We start from the raw sequence: 12,738 nt of genomic DNA, 5'->3' as shown, positions 1-12,738 counted from the left end.
GGTTGTTTTCTCATATTAGATAATTTACCCTTCTACGAGACTGTTTTCTTACAATCGCAATTACACAACTTTTAAGGAGTTGTTTACTCAGATTCAAAAATATACATGTTTTATGGTGTTATTTTCTTATATTGATAAATATACCACTTTTATGGGGTCGTTTTCTCATATTAAATTATTAGCACTATTATGGGGTTGTTTTCTCAAATTCATAAATATACACATTTGACGGGGTTATTTTCTTATATCGACAAATATACCCCTTTTACGGGGTTGTTTTAGCATCTTATAAACTTAACCCATTTAAGGGGTTGTTTTCTCATATTCACAAATATACCAAAATCATGGGGATAATATCTCCGATTGATTAGTATCCCCATATTACGGGGTTGTTTTCTCATATTAGAAAATTTACCCATTCTGTGAGGCTGTTTTCTCAGATTCACAATTACACTACTTTTACGGGGTTGTTTTCTCATGATTCATAAATATAGACGTTTTACAGGGTTATTTTCTTATATTGACAAATATACCCCTTTGACAGGGTTGTTTTCTCATATTATAAAATTAACCCATTTATGGGGTTGTTTTCTCATACTCCCAAATATACTAAAATTACGGGGTTATTTTCTCCGATTGATAAATATCCCTGTTACGGGGTTGTTTTCTCATAGTTAAAAAATTTATCCCTTCTATGAGGCTGTTTTCTTTGAGTCGCAATTACACTACTTTTACGGGGTTATTTTCTCATATTCATAAATATACGAGTTTTACAGGGTTATTTTCTTACATTGATAAATATACCACTTTTACGGGTCATTTTCTCAAATTAAATTATTAGCACTATTATGGGGTTGTTTTCTCAAATTCATAAATTTACACGTTTTTTACGTGGTTATTTTCTTATATCGACAAATATACCCCTTTTATAGGGTTCTTTTTTCATATTATAAAATTAACCCATTTAAGAGGTTATTTTCTCATACTCACAAATATACCAAAATTACGGGTTTATTTTCTCCGATTGATAAATATCCCCTTATTACGGGGTTATTTTCTAATATTTATAAATATACCCCTTTTACATGGTTGTTTTCTCATATTAAAAAATTTACTGCTTCTACGAAGCTGTTTTCTCAAACTTGCAATTACACTACTTTTACAGGGTTATTTTTTCAGATTCATAAATATACACGTTTAACAGGGTTATTTTATTATATTGATAAATATACCATTTTTACGAGGTCATTTTCTCATATTAAATTATTAGCACTATTATGGGGTTGTTTTGTTAAATTCATAAATTTACACGATTTACGGGGCTATTTTCTTTTATCGACAAATATACCCCTTTTACGTTGTTGTTTTCTATTACTCTATAATTAACCCATTTATATGATTGTTTTTGCATACTCACAAATATACCAAAATTGCGGGGTTATTTTCTCCAATTGATAAATATCCCCGTATTACGGGGTTGTTTTCTCATATTAAAAAATTTACCCCTTCTACGAAGCTGTTTTCTCAGACTCGAAATTACACTACTTTTACGGGGTCATTTTCGTAGATTCATAAATATACATATTTTATGGAGTTTCTTCTTATATTGATAAATATACCACTATTATGGGGTCATTTTCTCATATTAAACTATTACCACTATTATGGTGTCCTTTTCTCAAATTCATAAATATACACATTTTACGGAGTTATTTTCTTATATCGACAAATATACCCCTTTTACAGGGTTCTTTTCTCATATTATAAAATTAATCCATTTAAGGGGTTGTTTTCTCAAACTCACAAATATACCAAAATTTACGGGGTTATTTTCTCCGATTGATAAATATCCCCATATTATAGGGTTGGTTTCTCATATTAAAAACATTTACCCCTTCTTCGAGGCTGTTTTCTCATACTCGCAATTATATTACTTTTACGGGGTTGTTTTCTGATAGGCATCATATTACACATATTTACATGCCCAATTGTTTACATTCTTGTGCATAATTATCTCATTTTATGCTAGAATCACCTGTCTTTTGGTTCCTTTCACGTTTCAGGTCATTATTGAAGGACATTGTCAGTAATCGAGGAAAATATGCGCAATTACGGACCAGAATCCATCAAATTGAGCAAGGACTAGCATTCCGAGGTTGAGCATGGCTCGGACTCGCGTACTGAATTGTCAAGGCGCCCCCAAGTGCCATTTTGGCACGGTTTCTGTAGCCACCACGGCCTCCACCACGGCCCATGGTGGCTCAGCACCTGGAAGAGGTCAACACAATGTCGCAGGTCAAGTACCTGAACTCGCTGCGGCCGATCAACATAGGCTTGACCATGGTCGTGCTGAAGGAACTATATAGGCAAACTCGATTTGGTGAATGGGGGTTTGATTTTCTGACTTTATTTCCATTATACAAACTTAATTCATTTGATTCTAGACCTCAATTGTCGACTTTGGGAGATTAATTTCATCAATTGAAGGAATGATTACACTTGTTTCAACATCGATTTGAAGATCAAGACAAGATTTGGGAGCATTCAAGAGGCAAATTAGGGTTTGATATTTTGAATTGGAAAATTAGGGTTTCTCATCCAACTTGAAAGAGAAGGGTGTACATGCCTTTAATTTACTTTTCTTATTTTAATTCTTATTTTGTGATGCTTATTAGTATGAGTAGCTAAATTGTTGAACACAATTGGTGTTCCTATGTTTGTGGATTGATCTTAATGTTATGAGATTTTGATTGTCAATTCTTGATTCTTCTTGCTTTTATTATTAATGAAAAGTCACTTTATTCATGAGACGTTGTGAATTGTGGAATTTAGATTGCTTTATGTAATTGAGAGATTCTTCTAGTAATCGAAAAACTGAATAGCAAGAACTAGTTAATAATCACTTAGAGATAAAGGTAATTGACTAGCCGGATTAAGAATTAACAAAGCTTAATAGAGGAGGGTTAAACCTTAATGCTAATCGAATAATCGATTGTTAGGAAGAGATTCCAACTTTAGGTTATTAGGTTTAGGAATTCGATTATCTCGAGAGGGAGACCGAATTCAGTTAAGACTTCGTTCACGGGTAATTGCAATTGATAATCAATTTGATCTCCATCTTCACAAGAATTCAATTAACTTAGGTCCCTCTAGGGTTTGCTTTTCCTTCGAGAATTTTCCTAAATCCTTTTAGATAATTTGACATTTAATTACTTGTTTGTCCATAATTAATCATAGCACAACACTTCATTGATTTCTTTAGGTTAGATAACATAAGACGCTACAGTAGGTCTAGGTTCACCCTTTCCCGAGAATACGACCTTGATTCTCGCCATTTGTGCTAGCCTGCATCGATAGGTACACTGCCTTAAATTATAGCTACGTAAATAGCATTATCATTTTCTCAGATTTATAAATATACACGTTTTACGGGGTTATTTTCTTATATTGATAAATATACCACTTTTAAGGTGTTGTTTTCTCATATTAAATTATTAGTATTATTATGGGGTTATTTTCTCAAATTCATAAATGTACACGTTTTTTACGAGGTTATTTTCTTATACCAACAAATATACCCTTTTACGGGATTATTTTCTCATATTATAAAAATAACCCATTTAAGGGGTTATTTTCTCATACTCACAAATATACCAAAATTACGAGGTTATTTTCTCCAATTGATAAATATACCCGTATTACGGGGTTGTTTTCTCATATTAAAGAATTTACCCCTTCTACGAGGCTGTTTTCTCAGACTCGTAATTACACTTTTACGGGGTTGTTTTCTCATATTCATAAATATACACATTTTACAAGGTTATTTTCTTATATTGATAAATATACCACTTTTACGGGGTCATTTTGTAACGCCTGCGTTTTCTCATCATACACATTATGTGCATTTACATTTAATCATTGGGCATATGATGTATATTAATAATATTTTTATTTTATGAGAATAGATATATATTAATTATAAGTAGAGAATTAGAAGTATGATATTAGATTATTAATTTAGATAAGTTGATTAAGTACTTGGGTTATGTGTATTAAGCCTTAAGATTTAATTGAACCAATAGTTGAAGGTTGGATAAATAGATTGGACTTAAAAGACAGAATTAAAAGTTAGTACCTATGTATGGTTAGTAAGAATTAATTTAGGATGATAAAGCTAGTTTAAGTAGGTGGTGGCATTGAGAGATGAATCTTGGAAATTGGAACCATGAGCAAACTCATTTTACCTCTTCATTTCTCTAAAATTCGTACATGGCCAAAAACTCAAAATTTGGAATAAGAGAGAGGAGTGAAATACCTAGAAAAACTTAAGATTAAGATAGGATTTTACCAACTATTGAAGGAGCCAAGCTAAAGCTAAAGGATTTGAGCATATTAGCAACCCAAAAGCTGAAATTGGTGAGTTGTTACTTGAGTATTATTAATTTGTCATTAGGGTTCTTGATTACAAATTGGGAAAACTTTAATTGATGCTTTCATTTATTAATTAAAGGTCTGATTATCATGAATTAGTAGAGTATTGAATGATTGCATAGAGATTAAGCTTGATTTAAGTTTAAGTATGTCAAGACAGAAAACTGTCAAAATTCCAACAACCTTGATGTTCTGTATTTTGGGCATAACATGCGTTATATAAGTCCGAATTAAGTGTAATTGGTGTCTATGGAAATTTTGAAGAGTCCTCTATAACGTTTTAGTTTTGTGATTTTGCTATTTTGGCCCTTTCGGTTGCTTAAATTGAGCAAACAGATTTCTGCTCAGGTACAACTAGCTGTATGACCCTTGCTCAGTAATTTGGGAATAATTAAATCTATATAAGTCGGAATTGAGTAATTCTTCTTGTAGATGAAACTAGACACATAAAAGTATATGTCTATTTAATATGAGATTTTTGTATTAAGCCAATTTTCCCAGCAAATAAATATACTTTGGTACTAAATTCTGTCTAGAAAACAGAGATGTTGGAGATTAGTTTTATGCAATTTATTTGATGTTAATTTGAGTTAAATTGGTATATAACTAGATGGAACATGTTTATATGATATTAAAATAGTAATTGAGAGTCTTATAGGAAGAGTTAGACCTATGAATTAGAGAGGGGATGATCTTGTAATGCATTAGAACTGGCATTTACATGAATATTTGGAATATGCATGAAATGTGAATTAATGAATGTGTTAACATGAACTCAAAGGCCTGGAAAGGAAGTTGTGGAGAAAGGAGGTTCTTCTATGCTGAGGAATAAGTGTATTTTGAGTAAGTAAATAGTTAATATTTGCTATGTTCATATATTTAATCAAATGTTCCGTGAATGGTTGTATTTGCTTAAGATTGTGTTATATTTGAATGAATGAGATGGAAATGATTGGTGTTGAGTGGAACAATTGTTACTGCTTGAACATGATATAAGTGAAATGATTGAATTGTGATGTTAAGTGCATATGTGCATATGAATGGTGGATTCCCCTATGGAAAAAAATATATATAAAGCCTTGGGAGGCTAAAGCCTAGAGAGGCTATAAAAGTGTGTAATGTGAGGATGAGGCGGAGCAGCTGACGTGTGCGATAGGTGAGGATGAGGTGGAGCAGCATATTAAAGGGGATCCACAAGCCGTGAGAACTAACCATAATTGCTGAATTGTATTTTTTCTATGATGGTTGTAATGAATTGAGTAGAATGGTATGAATTTATGCCTAAATTATGAATCATGGTAAGTTATGTAATTGGGTGGAAATTGTATTAAGTGTATGTGATATAGATTATGTTGATTATTTATTTACTGAGCTGGAGGCTCACCTCTCTCCAAAATCCTTCTTTTCAGGTTTGTAAATAGTAGTGCATCCGTTGGTTGTATCCGAAGTCTAGCTTTTAGCGATTCGCCAGTTGGGCTTTGTGGAATCTCCTCCTGATGCATTTTGTATGCAATTATGTGATGTATATGGAAGTGTGCCTTGTAAGGCATAAGAAGATGTTTTGAATACTTGTTAAATGATGTTTAAGTATAATCATTTGTTTATATGTTAATAACCTTGTGTCTTGATTCTTAACAATCTGCATATTGACCTATCTACATGTAGTATATAGTCTACGACGCTTGTATGCTACCTGGCTAATGTCTGTTGGTTAGCATGTAATGGGGGTGTGATACATTTTCTCATATTAAATTATTAGCACTATTATGCGGTTGTTTTCTCAAATTCATAAATATACACGTTATACGGGTTATTTTCTTATATCGACAAATATACCCATTATACGGGGTTGTTTTCTCACATTATAAAATTAACCCATTTAAGGAGTTGTTTTCTCATACTCACAAATATACCAAAATTATGGGATTATTTTCTCCGATTGATAAATATCCCCGTATTACGGGGTTGTATTCTCATATTAAAAACTTTATCCTTCTTTAAGGCTGTTCTCTCATACTCGCAATTACACTACTTTTACGGGGTTAATTTCTCAGATTCATAAATATACACATTTTACAGGGTTATTTTCTTATATTGATAAATATATCGCTTTTATGGGGTCGTTTTCTCATATTAAATTATTAGTACTATTATGGGGTTGTTTTGTCAAATTCATAAATTTACACGTTTTACCGGGTTATTTTCTTATATCGACAAATATACCCCTTTTATTAGGTTGTATTCTCAAACTCTAAAATTAATCCATTTAAGGGATTGTTTTCCATACTCACAAATATGCCAAAATTACGGGGTTATTTTCTCCGATTGATAAATATCCCCGTATTATGGGGTTGTATTCTCATATTAAAAATTTTACCCTTTCTACGAGGCTGTTTTCTCAGACTCGCAATAACACTACTAGTACGGGGTTATTTTCTCATGATTCATAAATATACATGTTTTACGGGGTTATTTTCTTATATTGATAAATATACCACTTTTACGGGATCGTTTTCTCATATTCAATTATTAGCACTACTATGGGGTTGTTTTGTCAAATCATAAATATGCACATTTTACGAAGTTATTTTCTTATATCGAGAAATACACCCCTTTTATAAGGTTGTTTTCTCATATTTTTAAAATTAACCCATTCAAGGGGTTGTTTTCTCATACTCACAAATACACCAAAATTACGGGATTATTTTCTCCGATTGATAAGTATCCCCGTATTACGGGGTTGTTTTCTCATATTAAAAAATTTACCCCTTCTACAAGGATGTTTTCTCAGACTCGCAATTACACTACTTTTACGGGGTTGTTTTCTCAGATTCATAAATATAACCGTTTTACGGGATTATTTTCTTATATTGACAAATATACCACTTTTACGGGGTCCTTTTCTCATATTAAACTTTTAGCACTATTATGGGGTTGTTTTGTCAAATTCATAAATTTACACGTTTTACCAGGTTATTTTCTTATATCCACAAATATACCCCTTTTATTAGGTTGTTTTCTCATACTCTAAAATTAACCCATTTAAGGGATTGCTTTCCCATACTCACAAATAGGACAAAATTACGGGGTTATTTTCTCACGATTGATAAAAATCTCCATATTATGGGGTTGTATTCTCATATTATAAAATTTACCCCTTTGTGAGGTTGTTTTCTCATACTCGCAATTACACTACCTTTACGAGGTTGTTTACTAAGGTTAAAAATATACACGTTTTACGGGGTTATTTTCTTAGATTGATAAATATACTACTTTTTTACGAGGTCGTTTTCTAATATTAAATTATTAGCATTATTATGGGGTTGTTTTCTCAAATTCATATATATATACAGATTTTACGGGGTTATTTTCTTATATCGACAAATATACCCCTTTTACGGGATTACTTTATGATATTATAAAATTAACTCGTTTAAGGGGTTATTTTTCCATACTCACATATATACCAAAATTACGGGGTTATTTTCTCCCATTGATAAATATCTCCGTATTACGAGTTATTTTCTCATATTAAAAAATTTACCCCTTCTACGAGGCATGTTTTCTCAGACTCGCAATTACACTACTTTTATATGGTTGTTTTCTTATATTGATAAATATACCACTTTTACGGGGTAGTTTTCTCAGATTAAATTATTAGCACTATTATGGGGTTGTTTTGTCAAATTCATAAATATACACATTTTATGTTATTATTTTCTTATATCGACAAATATACCCGTTTTACGGGGTTGTTTTGTCATATTCTAAAATTAACCCATTTATGGGGTTATTTTATCATATTAAAAAATTTACCCCTTCTACGAGACTGTTTTCTCAGAGTCGCAGTTACACTACTTTTACGGGGTTGTTTTCTCATATTAAAAAATATACACGTTTTACGGGGTTGTTTTCTCATACTCTAAAATTAACCCATTTCAGGGATTGTTTTTCCATACTCACAAATATACCAGAATTACGGGGTTATTTTCTCCAATTGATAAATATTCCCATATTACGGGGTTGTTTTCTAATATTTATAAATATATACCTTTTATGGTATTTTTTTCTCATATTAAAAAATTTACCCCTTTTATGAGGCTGTCTTCTCGGACTTGGAATTACAATAATTTTACAGGGTTGTTTTCTCATATTCATAAATATACACATTTTACGGGGATATTTTCTCATATTGATAAATATACCACTTTTACGGGGTCGTTTTCTCATATTAAATTATTAGCACTATTATGGGGTTGTTTTGTAAAATTCATAAATATACACGTTTTACGGGGTTATTTTCTTATATCGACAAATATACACCTTTTATGGGGTTGTTTTCTAATATTATAAAATTAACTCATTTAAGGGGTTGTTTTCCTATACTAAAAAATATACCAAAATTATATAGTTATTTTCTCCAATTGATAAATATCCCCATATTACGAGGTTGTTTTCTCATATTAAAAAAATTACGCCTTCTATGAGGCTGTTTTCTTAAAGTCGCAGTTACACTATTTTTACGGGGCTGTTTTCTCATATTAGAATATATATACGTTTTACGGGATTATTTTCTTATATTGATAATTATACCACTTTTACGGGGTCTTTTTCTCATATTAAGTTATTAGCACTATTACGGGGTTGTTTTATCAAATTCATAAATTTACACGTTTTATGGGGTTATTTTCTTATATCGACAAATATACCCCTTTTACAGGGTTGTTTTCTCATACTTTAAAATTAACCTATTTAAGGGGTTATTTTCCCATACTCACAAATATACCAAAATTACGGGGTTATTTTCTCTGATTAATAAATATCCCCGTATTACGGGGTTGTTTTCTCATATTAAGAAATTTACCCATTCTACGAGCCTGTTTTCTCAAACTCGTAGTCACACTACTTTTACGGGGTTATTTTTCGAGATTCATAAATATACACGTTTTATGGGGTTACTTTATTATATTGTTAATTATACCACTTTTACGAGGTCGTTTTCTCATATTAAATTATTAGCACTATTATGGTGTTGTTTTGTCAAATTCATAAATTTACAAGTTTTACGCGATTATTTTCTTATATCGACAAATATACCTCATTAAAGGGGTTGTTTTCTCATACTCTAAAATTAACCCATTTAAGGAGTTGTTTTCCCATACTCACAAATATACCGAAATTACGGTGTTATTTTCTCCAATTGATAAATATCCCCGTATTACGGGGTTGTTTTCTAATATTTATAAATATACACCTCTTATGGGTTATTTTCTCATATTAAAAAATTTACCCTTTCTGCGAGGCTGTCTTCTCGGACTCGGAATTACACTACTTTTACGGGGTTGTTTTCTCATATTCATAAATATCCATATTTTATAGGGTTATTTTCTTATATTAATAAATATACCACTTTTACGGGGTCGTTTTCTCATATTAAATTATTAGCACTATTATGGGGTTGTTTTGTCAAATTCATAAATATACATGTTTTACAAGCTTATTATCTTATATCGACAATTATACACCTTTTATGGGGTTGTTTTCTCATATTATAAAATTAACTCATTTAAGGGGTTGTTTTCCCACCATAATTATGGAGTTATTTTCTCCGATTGATAAATATCCCCATATTACGAGATTATTTTCTCATATTAAAAAACTTACCCTTTCTACGAGGCTGTTTTCTCAGAGTCGCAGTTACTCTACTTTTACGGGGTTGTTTTCTCATATTCAAAAATACACACGTTTTACGGGGTTATTTTCTTATATTGATAATTATACCACTTTTATGGGGTCTTTTTCTCATATTAAATTATTAGCACTATTATAGGGTTGTTTTATCAAATTCATAAATTTACACGTTTTACGAGGTTATTTTCTTATATCGACAAATATACCCCTTTTACAGGGTTGTTTTCTCATACTTTAAAATTAACCTATTTAAGGGGTTATTTTCTCCGATTGATAAATATCCCTGTATTACGAGGTTGTTTTCTCATAGTAAAAAATTTACCCATTCTACGAGCCTGTTTTCTCAGACTCGTAGTTACACTACTTTTACGGGGTTGTTTACTCAGATTCATAAATATACATGTTTTAAGATGCCCTTTTCTTATATTGATAAATATACCACTTTTATGGGGTCATTTTCTCATATTAAATTATTAGCACGATTATGGGGTTGTTTTGTCAAATTCATAAATATACACGTTCTATAGGGTTATTTTCTTATATCGACTAACATACACCTTTTTGGGGTTGTTTTCTCATATTATAAAATTAGCTCACGGTTCTTCTCGTACTAGGTTGAATTACCATTGCGACATAATCATCAGTAGGGCAAAACTAACCTGTCTCACGACGGTCTAAACCTAGCTCACGTTCCCTATTGGTGGGTGAACAATCCAACACTTGGTGAATTCTGCTTCACAATGATAGGAAGAGCCAACATCGAAGTATTAAAATGCAACGTTGCTATGAACGCTTGGCTGCCACAAGCCAGTTATCCCTGTGGTAACTTTTTTGACACCTCTAGTGATGTAGATGATTCTATGCATATTTATTGATTGTTTATCAATCGTTTATTCGTGTATTTGAGTCATATTTATTCCTGTTTGATCGCACTTTGGTATGTTCTGAGTTTTTCAGGTTTTCAGACTCATTGATGGGAAATTGATTGATTTCCGTGCAGAAACCAAGCTATATGGATGATTTACTCATATTAGATGTATGTCGGAGTCGATTCCTTGATTAGCGCACAATTTGAGGCCTTTGCACGAGCAATTGCATGGCCTTGCACATTTGCACGGCCTCCCTTGCCCATTTCACGGGCTGTGCATATTGGCACGGGCCGTTGCACGGGCTGTGGCACGGACCATGGCACATGCTAGGGCACTTCTGTCTATAAGTATGCGCACGTAAAATGAGAAAGGATTCTGCTTCTGATTTCTAAACTCTCTACGCGCTCGACCCTCACTTCTACACCTTTGTTCTTGACATTTTGGGAGACCAACGTCAGTTCAAAGGATTGATTTGGAGGATTCAAGTAAAGATTGAAGTTTCTAGATGATTGACCGAGGCATCCGAGATCCATACTTGAGGATGGTTTCAGATTCGGTGCTTGCGACATTTCCACTCCGATTCGAGAGAAGAGGGTTTACATGTTCCATTTCCTTTTATGTTGTTTATTTCCTTTTATATTTATTTCTTTCATTATGAGTAACTAGGGTTGCCGAACCCATTGGGGTTCACCTTTGTTGATGGATTGTGCTTAATTATTAGATTTTTAACTGCCATTCTTGTAATCTTTTTGCTGTTTAGTAATAAAATTTGATTCAGTTAATTTGAGATGTTGAATTAATTGTCTTTTGGGTTTTCGTGACATTGAGAAATGCTTGTTACAACTGGAAATTGAATAGTAAGAATTGGTAGTTAACACTTAAAGATAAGGTTAATTTACTTGCCGGATTAAGAATTAACAACTCTTAATAGATCTAAATCACGCTTAATGCTAATCTGTAATAATCTGATAGGAAGAGATTCCATTATGTTAGAGCAGGTTTAGGAACTTGGTGAGCTCGAGAGAGGAGCCGAGTTTGATTCAGGATTTAGGCACGGGTAGCAAGATTGGTAATTTATAGAATCAACCTTAGAATTCCATCACTTAGGTCCCCTTTGGGTTTGCTTCTTTTGTTACGGTTGTCTTTCAAATGTCAGTTGCTATTCATTCATTTATTTGCATTCATAGTCATTAGTTAAGTAATTTCGACTTCTCATACCTTATTTCAGATTAGATGACATAATGAATAGTAGTAACTTTAGGTTTACCCGATCTCTAGGGATACAACCTTGATACTCACTAGTGCTAAGCCGCATCGATAGGTTCACTGCCTTAGGTGTAGGTTGCATCAGTAGCCCATCATCTAGCTTCAAATTTCGAAGGTCTAAAGGATCGATAGGCCACACTTTCACGGTTCATATTCATACTAGAAATCAGAATCAAACAAGCTTTTACCCTTTTGTTCCACACGAGATTTCTATTCTCGTTGAGCTCATCTTAGGACACCTGCATTATCTTTTAACAGATGTGCCGGCCCAGCCAAACTCCCCACCTGACAATGTCTTTCGCCCGAATCGGTCATCAAAGCGACCTTGGGTCCAAAACGAGGGGCGTAGCCCCGCCTCCGATTCACAGAATAAGTAAAATAACGTTAAAAGTAGTGGTATTTCACCGTCGCCGATTAAGGCTCCCACTTATCCTACACCTCTGAAGTCATTTCACAAAGTCGGACTAGTGACAAGCTCAAC

General features: G+C 32.7%; 1 pseudogene; it reads right to left on the bottom strand.

Moving 5' to 3' along the window:
• Positions 1 to 10,426: 10,426 nt before the first annotated feature.
• LOC125369101 overlaps positions 10,427 to 12,738 on the bottom strand; it is a 4,661-nt pseudogene continuing 2,349 nt past the window's right edge.

This window comes from Ricinus communis, chromosome 1 (genome assembly GCF_019578655.1).
Source record: "Ricinus communis isolate WT05 ecotype wild-type chromosome 1, ASM1957865v1, whole genome shotgun sequence".
NCBI lineage: Eukaryota > Viridiplantae > Streptophyta > Magnoliopsida > Malpighiales > Euphorbiaceae > Ricinus > Ricinus communis.
Note: the sequence above shows the minus strand (reverse complement) of the source record. Positions and strands in the feature narration are given on the sequence as shown.